Source organism: Marmota marmota, unplaced genomic scaffold, assembly GCF_001458135.2.
Source record: "Marmota marmota marmota unplaced genomic scaffold, marMar, whole genome shotgun sequence".
Lineage (NCBI taxonomy): Eukaryota > Metazoa > Chordata > Mammalia > Rodentia > Sciuridae > Marmota > Marmota marmota.
The window spans coordinates 2,750,946-2,763,485 of NW_025999924.1; the positions used below are offsets into that span (position 1 = coordinate 2,750,946).

The 12,540-nt window shown below is 36.3% G+C and overlaps 1 protein-coding gene across 3 annotated transcripts in view; it reads left to right on the forward strand.

Moving 5' to 3' along the window:
• Positions 1-12,540, forward strand: part of Pde4d (phosphodiesterase 4D) — a 1,424,195-nt gene that overhangs the window by 92,854 nt on the left and 1,318,801 nt on the right. The window lies entirely within an intron of this gene.

Consider the following 12,540-nt stretch of genomic DNA (forward strand, 5'->3'; position numbering starts at 1 on the left):
TAATTCCTTGCCAATTACTTTTAAAAGCACATTGATAGACTCATTTATAGACTTATTTTTGGTTGCACCTATTTAAACAACTGACATAATTTAGCTGGCAGGAGAGAAATATTAGTTGTGTTTTCGCAAAATTTTGTTTTTAGATCACACTGGGAATGAGAATTTTATTGTTAAGAGAATTTTCATTTTCTGAAATATTTCCCCTTTTAGGTCACACCAGGGGACCAAGTTCATAAAAAGAAAGAAGTAATTGACATAGAGTCCTTTTCTGTATCAACCAAGTATATGTAAAATAGATAGTCTTAAAGAAATGTAAGTCTGATATATCCATTTAGAGAGGTATTTACTTAATGAAGAAATGGCATACTGAGTTCCTCTATTGAGACAGAATACCAAGTTCATTATTGAGTTTCTATGCCACATTCTTGGTTACCCAGTTATCTATTCCCAACTGACTGTATTAGTGGAAGAAAGTACCCCATTTATAAAAGGAGTGTGATCTCATCTGTCCTGGCAGGTGGGGCCGTCTAAGCGTAAGAAGTGGTGGGGTAGAAGGTATCTTAATGGAATAGGCTTCCTGGCTTCCCTTTCTTTTCCTAGGGTAGGTGCAGCTCTCTTAAGGTAGTTCTTACACTCTCTCTTGCCTTTTTCTGCCTTCATTCTTTAAGTTACCTTGCTTGGGCTGTTGCTGATATGCATCAAATACTTATGCTTAATTTTCAAACATGAACCAGCTGCCTGTACAATTCAGAGGGTGTTTGAAACCTGGGGTGAAAGATCTGGGAGAGTCTGGTGGGTCGACACTAGGGGCCTTTGCTTCTTGCATTGGTGCTTCCTCTAGGTCCTTCAGCTCTTCAGTTTTCCTGGAGGTGATGGAGTCACATTTTTTTCTTGTGAAGAGGAGCCCAGAAACCCTGGGTGTCCAGTGAGAGTAGGCTGTGGGCAAGATGCTGTGGATAAAGAAAAATATCTCTAAAACAGCAATAATTAATCTTTCTTTTCTCTATTTCTATTTTGAAAATTATTTTTCTCTGACTTTGGAAGTTCTTTTTCAGATAAACTTCTGAAAAATTATGCATATCTCCAAAGACAGATGGATCTGACAAAAGATATATCCAAGAAGGAATGTATTACGTCATGAAGAGTTTGCTAAGTGTTCATGAATACACATTGGCATTTGGAAACTATTAGCACTACCTACTAATGCAATGACATGAATCCAAGTCAAAAAAAAAATATTGCTTCTTGATTGGATTATATTTTCCATTTAAAAAAAGACTGTTTTTAGAAAAGTTTGCACTTCCCTAAGACATTTTTTTTCCTGTGTTATATATAGGATGGATCTGATTGCTTAATCTTGCTGAGAATTGAATTATTTCTAGTTGGCCTTTTCAAAAGAGTTGCTTTCCCACCTTGAACATGTTTTAAAGAGAGCGGAGCAAAACAAATGAAATAAACATCCACCCTTCCCCAAGAAATAAAACATATCACAAAGGAGTTAAATGTTTTCGATTGGTGTCATTCCCTCCTTTTGTGGAGAAAGACATTATTCACTGGTGGAAGAGGAGCTTCAAGACAATCAGTTATTCCATCTTAATTATTTAAGGTCAATCAGTGATATTATTTCCCATTATATTGATCACCAGCCAAAACTGTGTTCCCTTGATTTCTGATTTCAAGAAGCAGATCATCTTAGTGAACTAGTCTGGTTGTCAGTAGGATGGATCATGCTTAGGTTATGAAATATTTCTAAGCCTTTCTCTATGTAAAATGAAAATAATGGCAGGTGTTCTGGTAGTTGATGGGATTGGTGAATATTAGAACATCAAAGAGGAAGAGCTCAGGAGAGGATAGTGGAATCTATAATTTGTATTGTGCTCTACCACCATAAACAATATTATGATAGCTACTCATTGCACTAGGGCTGGTGTCTTTTATTTCTAATAACATATTCCCAGTAATGAGGAGTACTTTTTTTTTTTTTTTTTTTTTTTTTGGTACTGGGGACTAAACCCAGGAACACTTAACCATTCAGCCACAAACCCAGCCCTTTTTTGTATTTTATTTAGATTCAGGGTCTCACTGAGTTGCTTAAGGCCTTGCTAAATTGCTGAGGCTTTGAACTTGTGATCCTTCTGCCTCAGAGCCTCCCAAGCTGCTGGGATTATGGGCAGGTGCCACTGCACCTGGCATGAGGCATACTTTTAAAGCAAAGCAAGTCTTCATTGTTTGATCTTAAAATGTTATGAAGGCCTTTAGAGTCTCAGTCCTTATCTGTCCATTGCTTGAGTATTAAAAATACCAGTAGCTTTACTGTGGTAAGTAAATGTGCAAACACATTTAGTTAATTTCCCAGTGCCTTATGAGTGTCACTTGTTGCAACTATTATTCTAATAAAATATAATTTGTCAGTTTAAAAATGGTAAACATCAGATACAATTTTTTACTGGTTTGATTAAATTTCCAAGCTGTCTACTTCCCTCAAACAGGGTGAGTTTTTTGGCTAGGCTTGTGTCATAATATTCCTTCCATGTAGATAAAGCCCTAAGTCAACAGTTAGATAAGCATTCCTTTGCAGCCTGTGCTTAGCTGTTATTGTCAAGTTTTATGGGACAATGTTTCCTCATAGGAGAAAGTGAGTTAGAAAACAGAATGACAGATATTTTTTTATTCCTATCTTGACTCTATTAAATTTCATTAATAGAATAATCATGTAGGTTTTAAGTTAATTCTTTTCCTGGGTCTTTTCATCCTAGGAATAAAATGGAATGGTCAAAAATGACTTTCTAAACAATTTAGAAAGTCAGCAGTTTTTGAGTTCCTAAATTCTAGCTGGTTCTTCTTTGGAAAATCATTCAAATTTTGTAGCTGGCCACAGCTGTGTCCTATATTTTAGCTCACTGTTGTCATGAGTTTGATGACCTCCTGTCAGGGGTATTGGTTCAGCTGAAGCAGTTACCCATGTCACCTGTAGAATCACTTTTTAAAAACATGAAATTATAGAGGAAGTATGCAACCATTGTCCTGGCTTTCTCATACCTTTGGAAAATCTAAAAGAGCACCTCATCAGTAATTAAAAATTATAGGAAGTGAGTGCTTTTTAAACTTCCTAATAGCACTTTATTCATTCAGCAAAAATTAGGAGTTAGGAGATAGACACACAAAGATGAATAGGACAAGATTTTCTCAAGGAGCTTACAGCCTAGCAGGTATTTATTTCATGTTTTCAGAATTTTCTCAGGGTAATTCTGGAAGAGAAAGGATTAACTTTGGGATTACTGTTCTTCCCCTCAAAATATTTACAAGTATATTATTATATATTATAGTATATGATATTGTTATATCTATTATGATAATAATGATACTGAAGGAATGAGTGACCTGTAGTATATACATGAAAATATGGGGTAGAAATATATAAATTCTCTTATAAAATTGTAGAGTCTCTCACCTTATGTAGTCCAGTCACCATATTTTGTAGACAAATGGTGGCTTCAAGATATTACTGGTTTGTTATTTTATTTTTGTAGAATTAAGAAAGGCATCTGGAGTACAGTAGCCTCTTGTTTATCTGTAGTTTCAATTTCTATGGTTTTGGCTTCTGGAAGATTCCAGAAATAAACACTTCATAAGTTTTAAAGTGCACATACTCTGAGCAGTGTGATAAAATCTCTTGCTGTCTTGCTTCAACCTGCCCCAGATGTGAACCATCTGTTTGTCCAGTGTATCCACACTGTATACACTATCTGTCCATCAATCACTTAGTAGCCTTCTTTGATATCAGATTGGCTGTCATAGTATTCCAGTGCTTTATTTCAGTAACCCTAATTTTACTTAATAATCGTCCCAAATCAGAATACTAGTGATGTTGGCAATATGACAAAAAGAAACTATTGAAGTACTTCCTTTAAATGAAAAGGTAAAAGTTCTCTAAGAATAAAAGATAGCATGGGGAAGTTGCTAAGGAAGAACAAATCTATCTATGAAAATGTAAAGAAAGAAAAATAAATTTGTGCTAGACTTGTTATTATATCTCAAACAGCAAAAGTTTTGACCATAAAGTATGATAAGTGCTTAGTAAGATGGAAAAGATATTAAATCTTTGTATGTATGTATAGGGTTTGTTACTGTATTTGGTTTTGAGGGTCTTGGAACATATCCCCCTTGGATAAGGTGAACCACTGTACCTAAGACTAGAATCCAGACCTCTGCCCTCATTTTAGGATATTTCTTATATACTACAAATATATTCTATTTAAGATTGCTTAAACAAAATCGATAAGTTTGTGTGTATTTTGCAGCTAAGACTATCATCATGATATTTAATAGAAGATATGTGAATAAGATCTAAGATGTACAATGATGACCTAAAAATCTAACCTAGACAGGAAAGGAATAAAATTTTACCATTCTAGAAAAACCTATTTTCAGTTATTTAGATCTCTGGATTAGTTTCTGTACATTAGTTTTGGCAATGTTAGTGGCCATAACCTATAAAATCTTGGCTTAACCTGGGAGTTTCTCCCTCAACTAATGAAAATACCTACCATGGGTGTTCTTGATGGGCAGATTCCTCTCATTTATTCAAGTGATGTTCTTGTGGTGCACTCTCCTTGTCCTGTCATGGCCAGTTTCCAGGTGCTAGTATTTTGGCAAAGGAGAAAACACATAGAAGATTGCTTACTTTTTGTTGGCCAGGACTTGATTACCTGACCCTGCCTAGTGGAAGGGAGGCTAGGAATATTGTCCTACTTGTGCCTACTTGGTTGGATTGTTGTCTTAGTTTGGGCTGCCATAACAGTGCCAAAGACTGGGTTGATTAAACACAATTGAAATATATTTTATTATTATTATTATTATTAATTTTTTTGGTGGTGCGAGAGCCCACACCTAAGGCCCTAAGCATGCTAGCTAAGCACTCTACAATGAGCTACAACCTCAGCCTCCAGAAATTTATTTTTCATAGTTCTGGAAGCTGGAAGTCTGAGACCAGGGTGCCAGGGGTTGGGTTTTGGTAAGGGTCACCTTCTGGGTTGCAGAGGCTGACTTCTCATTGTATTTTCACATGGTGGAAAAGAGTGAGCTAGCTTTCTGGCCTCTGGTAAAGGCAGTAATCTCACTTTCTGGGACTCCACTTTGATGACCTAATTATTTCTCAAAGTCCCCATCTCAAAACACCATTACATTAGGGATTAGATTTTAGTATATGAATTTGGGGGAGTTGTAAACATTCAGTCCATCCAGTGGTCAACTAACCAATTTTTGCCATACCTTTCTTTCTTTTTTCATTTCATTCCCCACCTTCATTCTTTAGTATGTCTATCGTTCCTTGTAACCAATAAGTTAAATCTAAAAAAATGTAATATTTACTATATACGAAAATTACAAATATTCAGGAATACGATTTAACTTTTAACTTCTTAATCCACATGTTAAAAAGTTTTCCAAGACTATTAAAATATAAAGGAATATTATGATTACAGAGATTGATATGATTTAATATTTATGTCCTGTGGTGAAAAGTGGTCCTGAGATGTTTTTTTTTTTTTTTTTCTCTGCAGCTTGCCCATGCACTTCTTTGTGAGATTCTTTTCAATCTCTAGCTTTGTGGTTTTAGAGAAGGGTGAAGAAAATGAAAAACTAGAAACAATAATGAAATGACTGATTGAAATTGAGCCATTCCACACAGTTCCTTGAGTGTTTTATAAATGTTGTGTGGATTTTTATTGGAGAGGACTGTTATAAATAAAGTAAGTGCACGGTTTTGGAAGAACTTTCTTTTTCTTTTTTTCTGCTTTTTATTAGTACATTATAATCACACATAACAGTGGAATTTATTGCTATGCATTTGTACACGCACACAATGTAACAGTATAATTTAGTCAATCTCATTCCCCAGTTTTGTCTTCTTTCCAGCCCTCCCATCCCCTTCCTCTACTCTACTGATCTCCCTCCTGTTTTCATGAGACCACCCCCGCCCCCAATCTCTTCTCCCTTGTTTCTCGGTAGCTTCTGCATATGAGAGAAAACTTATGACTCTTGACTTTGAGTTTGGCTTATTTTGCTCTCAAGTTCTATCCATTCTGCAAAGGACATGGTTTTAGCCTTCTTTATGGCAAAATAAAACTCCATTGTGTATACACACCACATTTTATTTATCCATCCATCTGTTGATGGACACCTAGGCTGGCAAGGAACCTTTTTTTGCATGAAGTTGAGCCAATGGTGGAATAAATCTAAGTTTGGTTCATAGGCACTCTATTGCCTAGGAGCTAATATTTTCTGTACTCTGAACTTCCAGGGATTAATTAAAACATTCATTTCACAAATACAAAAGAGCACAGACACCTACTCAATGAACAAAAACATTTTTTCAAATTATTGCTATTTAAAAATCCCTTATAAACTTTAAATTTTCTTTGAATAAAACATCATAAACTTATTTTAGTCCTTTACCATGGATATATTAGGTTAAATATTTTTGTTGGGTGTTAAGCCAATCATAACCTCAGCTATTTTAACAACCAAATTGCTTCCATATAAGCCAAATTTACAACCAAGCTGTTTAAGAAATAAAGACAACAAATAAAAATTCATTTCAGCCTTCATATTCTGACCTAAAAAATAGAAGAACTAATTCATTTCATATCCTCACATTTATCTGATTGAACTAGAAGTGCCTGAAGAGAATTTTCCCATAACTTCATATACTTATTTATTTTCCTGGCTCATTCCAAGAACATTTTTAAACACAGCATTGAAAAAGAATAAAATCTCAGTCTAACATTCAAACAAAAAGCCTTTTTTTGAAAAAAAAAATTTGGTGAAACTGAACAAAAATAGTAGACACAGTTTTTACCCCGAGGTACAGAAAAACACTGACATGCCTTCATCTTTAAATTCTTAAGATCATATTGTGTTTAGAAGAGAGCTTAAATATGTGTTATCATCTTTCTAGTCTTTGAACTAGGAAGTCCACATGTGGATTTAGGGAATGCCTTATCACAGTGTAGTTATTAAGTCTATTGCCTGGGTTTAGATCCTAGCTCTACTGCTGAGTTGGCTTTGTTGCTCTTGGCAAAGTATTTAATCTCCACGTACCTCTGTTTTCTTATCAGAAAGATGGAATAATAATAGTAGCTACCTGGTTGGATTGTTGTGGAGATTAAGTAAATTAATATACACAAAACAGCTGGAATGATTTAGAAGTGATTTATAAAGGCTTCTTGTCCGATTGCTAGTATCTGAGGAATTGGCTATTTCACAGAATGTATTTTCAACTGCAGTTCATTCAGGCAGTTTCTAAACTTCTGGGTGTAGCAAATTTTTGTGGATCTTTTCAAATGGATCCTCCATGTCTAGGCTTCTTCTGCCTTAATGAGGTTAAATAGAAATCTTTCCTTTGGTGAGTCAGTCATTGTTAATGGAACTTTGAGTTGGTGGCATTGACAGGGTGATACTGAGATGAATATGGTGATATTAAGGGGTTCAGGCAGAGTGTTTTGCATTTACACCAATTGGCCAGGACTACTCTGCAATTTCAGCCTGCTGGCTATGTTCTTGAGGATTTTTGTCTTCATGATACTGGCCTATGCTAAAAACCATGCTTTAAAATTTCTGCTTCTATGTTGCTTTACTCTTTAAGCAAGAAAATAGCCTCATTTCTAAAATCTGGGTATAAAATGAGAGAGTAGGCATTCACTAAGAGTCTGTTTTCCCCTAAGAGCAAATGAGTACACAAGTGCATTTTTTTCTTCTGGATAAGGGTTATGTTTTAGAGTTGGAGTGGGCAATGGGTGATGGTGGGCGGGGGTTTGGAAAACTGCCTGTGGGCCAAATATGTTACTTTTTAAATAAAGTTTTATTGGAATGCCACTCTCAATTTTTTACATTTTGTCTGTGGCTGCTTTTACACTGTGAAAGCAGAGTTGAGCAGCTGCCACAGAATTCCTATGGCCTAGGAGGATGAAAGTATTTAGTCTGTGGCCCTTTATAGGAAAAGTTTGCCAAACCCAGACCTACAGCTTTAAAACTGGACTGAGTCCGAAATAAATGGATCCTGCTATATTATTTATCTCAGCTAATCTATCTATTAAATTATCTTGAACACTGCATCCCTTAAATATATTTTGGATAAACAAGAATTTGCTATAGCAGTAGCCCATGTTGGAGAAAGAACAAACAGCCCACAACAGCAAATTTAGAACACTAGGAGGAGGTGAAAATGTGATTGTCAAGCAAAGTTGTGTGGGAATCTTCATTTTTAGTATTTGTAACTCTATTGTTATCAGTACATAATATGATGTAAAATTATGTATCTCTCGATTGCTTTCTGTGTAATGTTGTTCTAGAAATGTTACCAGTTGGTAGCCTGATTTTTTTCCCACTCGACTGTTCAAAGTAAATGTAAATGCCTCTGTTGACTTTTTTCTTACTTATCTCTGTTCTTTTCCCTCTCATATATATATTTCTGTTCCTTATCTTTTCCATTAAAGCTCCCCCACCAACATTGTATTATTCAGGAACACAGTGTCCAGAAAAGAATGCTGAACTTGGGTTAGAATTCTGAGTCAGTCACTTTACAAAAGAGAAACCTCAGGGAGGATGCTTTGCCATCCCTTTGCCTGTAAAAGGGAGGTAAAAATCCAGGCTTTTCCTAACTACACACGGGGGAGCACATGACAACCACCCATATGAGAAGACTCTCTAAGCGCCTGTCATTACTTGCATCTTTGGTGATGTTCTTGATGTAGCTCACTTTTTTTAATAACTTTATTTTATTTATTAATTTTTTATGTGGTGTTGGAGATCGAACTCAGTGCCTCACACATGGTAGGCAAGCACTCTACCACTGAGCCACAACCCCAGCCCTAGCCCATTTATTTTTTCCTCATACAAAACTGTCTATGTTTATGGAACAGAGCATAAAACAGATTTTGCATGAACTAAAATTGTCAACTGTGCTGGTCCAAGACCATGAGCTGGGTGGGAAGCCTCTTTAAGCAGCATATGTACTCCTCAGTTCTCGGCTTTGCTAGTCACTTCTCTCATGTGGGACTTTATGCTTTGGTGCACAGCTCCTGGGAAATAAGCAGAGAAAAAGGAAAGAAGGATAACCTTGGGGGGCAGGGGGCGGAGGCAGGCAGAGTAGGACTTATGCTGGCACAAAAGATGGAACAGAAGCAAATTATTACTGGTTTATTTTAGATACAGTTCTTTAAGCAAATTTAGCATGTAAACAGGAAAGTTATTAATTTTTTTTAAGGATAAAAGAAGAAATAGTTTCCTTTAATAAAAAAGACTGTCATGCTGCAGAAATGAGAAGTCCCCTGTAATGAAGCTGGAGTGGAATTACTAAAAGATGAAGAAAACATATGTGGTTCCATTTTTTTTTACTTTTTTGGAGCCCGCAAAGAAAAGCAATGGTTTACTCAATGGAAGACATTTATACTTGTGAAAGATTACACCACTTTTATAATTTAAGCAGATGCTAATAGTTAAGCTTGGACTTGCAATCACACTGAACATATTTCCTCATAATCTTATTGTTCTTAAATGATTTTTGAAATACTAACTAGAATATACAGTCCTCTTTTGCGTAGGTAATTTGTCATTTTAATTCTTTGGCCTTTTAGAAAATAATATCTTAAAATTGCGATCTTTAATTTGAATTGAGGGAGATATTTCAACCTCCTTTTAAAAAAATCTCCTAGTTATTCATTATTTTTATTAGTTTCCTAGTCTGCTGAGGTGTTCTACTTATCTAAGACGGGCTATGATTATTTTAGTTGGAAGTCTAGGGTGGCTTTGATTGGGAAACTCAATACTTATTCATATATTTCTCATCCTTCCTGCAGGCCAGTCCAGGCCTGTTCTCATGATGGTGTCCAGGGTCTGCGAATGGGCAAGTCCAATCATATAAAATCCTAGGTGGCAGCACACATGTGTTTTTTTCAAGTTTCTGTTTGTGTCACATTTGCTAACACCCCACTGGCCAAAGCAGGTCATGGTGAAGTTCAGAGTAACAGTGGAGGAATACAAAGTTATGAGAGAATGGTGTGTACACAAGAAGGTCGCAAATTGGGATCTATGAAAAGTCATTTCACTCTTTTCCCCATGTTGACCATCTCCCTTTTGGCAATAAAATTGTTCTTTAGCACTTCTACAGACCAGAGAAATAAAACTAAACTCTATCTTCTCAGTATTGACTTAAAAGGTTGGTGAAGGAGTAAGTTGTCATTAAATGAAAATCTTAATGTTTACCTCCATGCCCTGGCTACCTCCCCACTTTTTAAACCGAATTAAATGCTACAAGTTCTTGAATAATGAGGGTGGTTTCTTTTTCACCCCTATCCATGTCCATCCCTGAATTATATTCTGTCTCTAATCAGTTTTTATATTTGAGGACCAATATTCCAGCAGCAGTTGGTGGGTGAGTCTGAGTTTTTTAGTTTTATATTTATGTTCTTGCTTTTTTTCTTTCCTCTTCCAAAACTCCAGGTTTGCCTTTCTTATTTGTCCACTCTATATGTCCTGGAAAAACCTCAAAGGGGCATGATTCAAAGAAAACTCATTATCTGTCCTTTGCCCATTCACTCAATCCTTCAATCAACAAATGTTTGTTGAGTGACTTCCACACTATTCACATGAAACAAACACATGAATGTGTAATTTAAATTTTTGGTAGTGGTATGGAGAAAGTAAAGCCAGGGGAGCAGAAATGGAGTGACAGCGGAGGTGCTTTTTAATTGGGTGTGCAGGGAAGGACTCTGAAGTGAGGGAGTGAGCTATGACCATCTGGGCAAAGTGTGCTGCAAGCGGAGGGATTAGCAGATGCCATGGCTGCCTGAGTGGCATTCAACACTGCTGCAACCATACTTTCAGTGGGGAAAAAGGTAGGAAATGAGGTGGGGAAGACAGACAGGGGTCAAATCATGCAGGGCTGTTGTAGACCACGGTAAAATCTTTTGCATTTATTCCAAGCGTAGTGGCAATCTGTTGATGCATTTGGGGCAGTGCAGAGACATGACCTGATTTCTGGCTGACTATGAACAGGGTGCAGGGAGGCAGGCATAGAAGGTGGGAGACCATGATGGTTGTGTTGGAGAAGATGCTTGAGGGGCTGTGTTAGAGAGCAGCAGTGGAGGCTGTAAGAGGAGGGCAGACCCTGGAGCACTCCAACATGTCTTTCATTTAAATAAACCAAATTTAGATATTGCCATCAGCTCTGAAAAGCTGAACATATGGAGCAGTGTTTCCCAAAGCAGACCCAGTGTACTTCTGGTGACATCTGAATTAATTTAGGTGCTATGTCACATGAATGGATTTTTAACTTTTAATAGTTACTTATGATTTTATTGTGCAGTAGGAAACATAAAACCTGTGGCATTACAGTTATTACCTTATTTATCTATAATCAATAAAGCATTGATTATAGGGCAGAGTTGAATGTGGAAGTATCAAAAATTGTGAAGGGTGTGTCTGAATGACTAGATTTAAGACTTGTTGATGTGTTATTCTTCAGATTAAGTTCAGAAGGACAGTGATAATAACTTAGGTGATTTTAGGGTAGCCTTGAATAATCATTAGAAATTACCAATTATTGGTTATTTACTGAGTTGAAGCTCTATATTAGGCACTTCATGGATGATATTTCATTCAATTACTGTAGCCCTATGAGATGTGGGTGGTAAGATTTTAGTATTTTCTCTTAAAAGGTGAGAAAAGTAAAGTTCATAGAGAAAAAATAACTTGTTCTAAGAAGTCTCTGAGTTTCATATATTACAAGATAACAGAAGTAATGTATAGTTCTGGCAAATCCTCTGCACCAGGGACTTAGTCTGTTTTGTACACACTAATGTGTCCTCAGAACTAGAATAGTTTCTGGTATTTGATAGACATTACTTAGTACTTGCTGCATGTGTGAATGGAAAAAAATAGATCTTTCATTTAAGTCCTACTCAAGAATGGTGAATGTTCATTTTCCTCACAATAGGGTAAGTTTTGGAAAGTAATCACCTGGAGATTTACAGAAAATCCACATTTGGGGACCCTAGAGTGACTTGCTGTCCCTAAATACAGGCTTCCCAATGTCTAGAACTTAGCCTTGTACCTTTCTCCTGATTCTTCCTTAAGATCTTACCCTTTCTTCTGGCTACAATTATTTGTTCAACTCATAAATCTCAGTGTTGGATCCTAAACACTGGTTGAAAAATAAATAAACCCACTAACACTCTTGGAGGCACTTGAGGGCAACTTAATCTTAGGCAAGTGACTAAACCTCAGACCTCAGTTTCCATCAGTATTAGGAAAAGATCAAAGAACAATCTGAGCCCTGATCTGACAAAACCCCATGTGCACTAGAGGGAGAGGGACACCATGCTTAAGGAGAGTGACACTAGGGGAAAGAGCACCTGAAAGCAAATGGAATAGAATTTCCAATCCTCTGGAGCCCTTACGTTTTGCTTTCTACTTAGAACTTTCTAAGGAGTCTTTTTTTTTTTTTTTTTTTTTTTTTTTTTTTTTTTTTTTTTTTTTTTT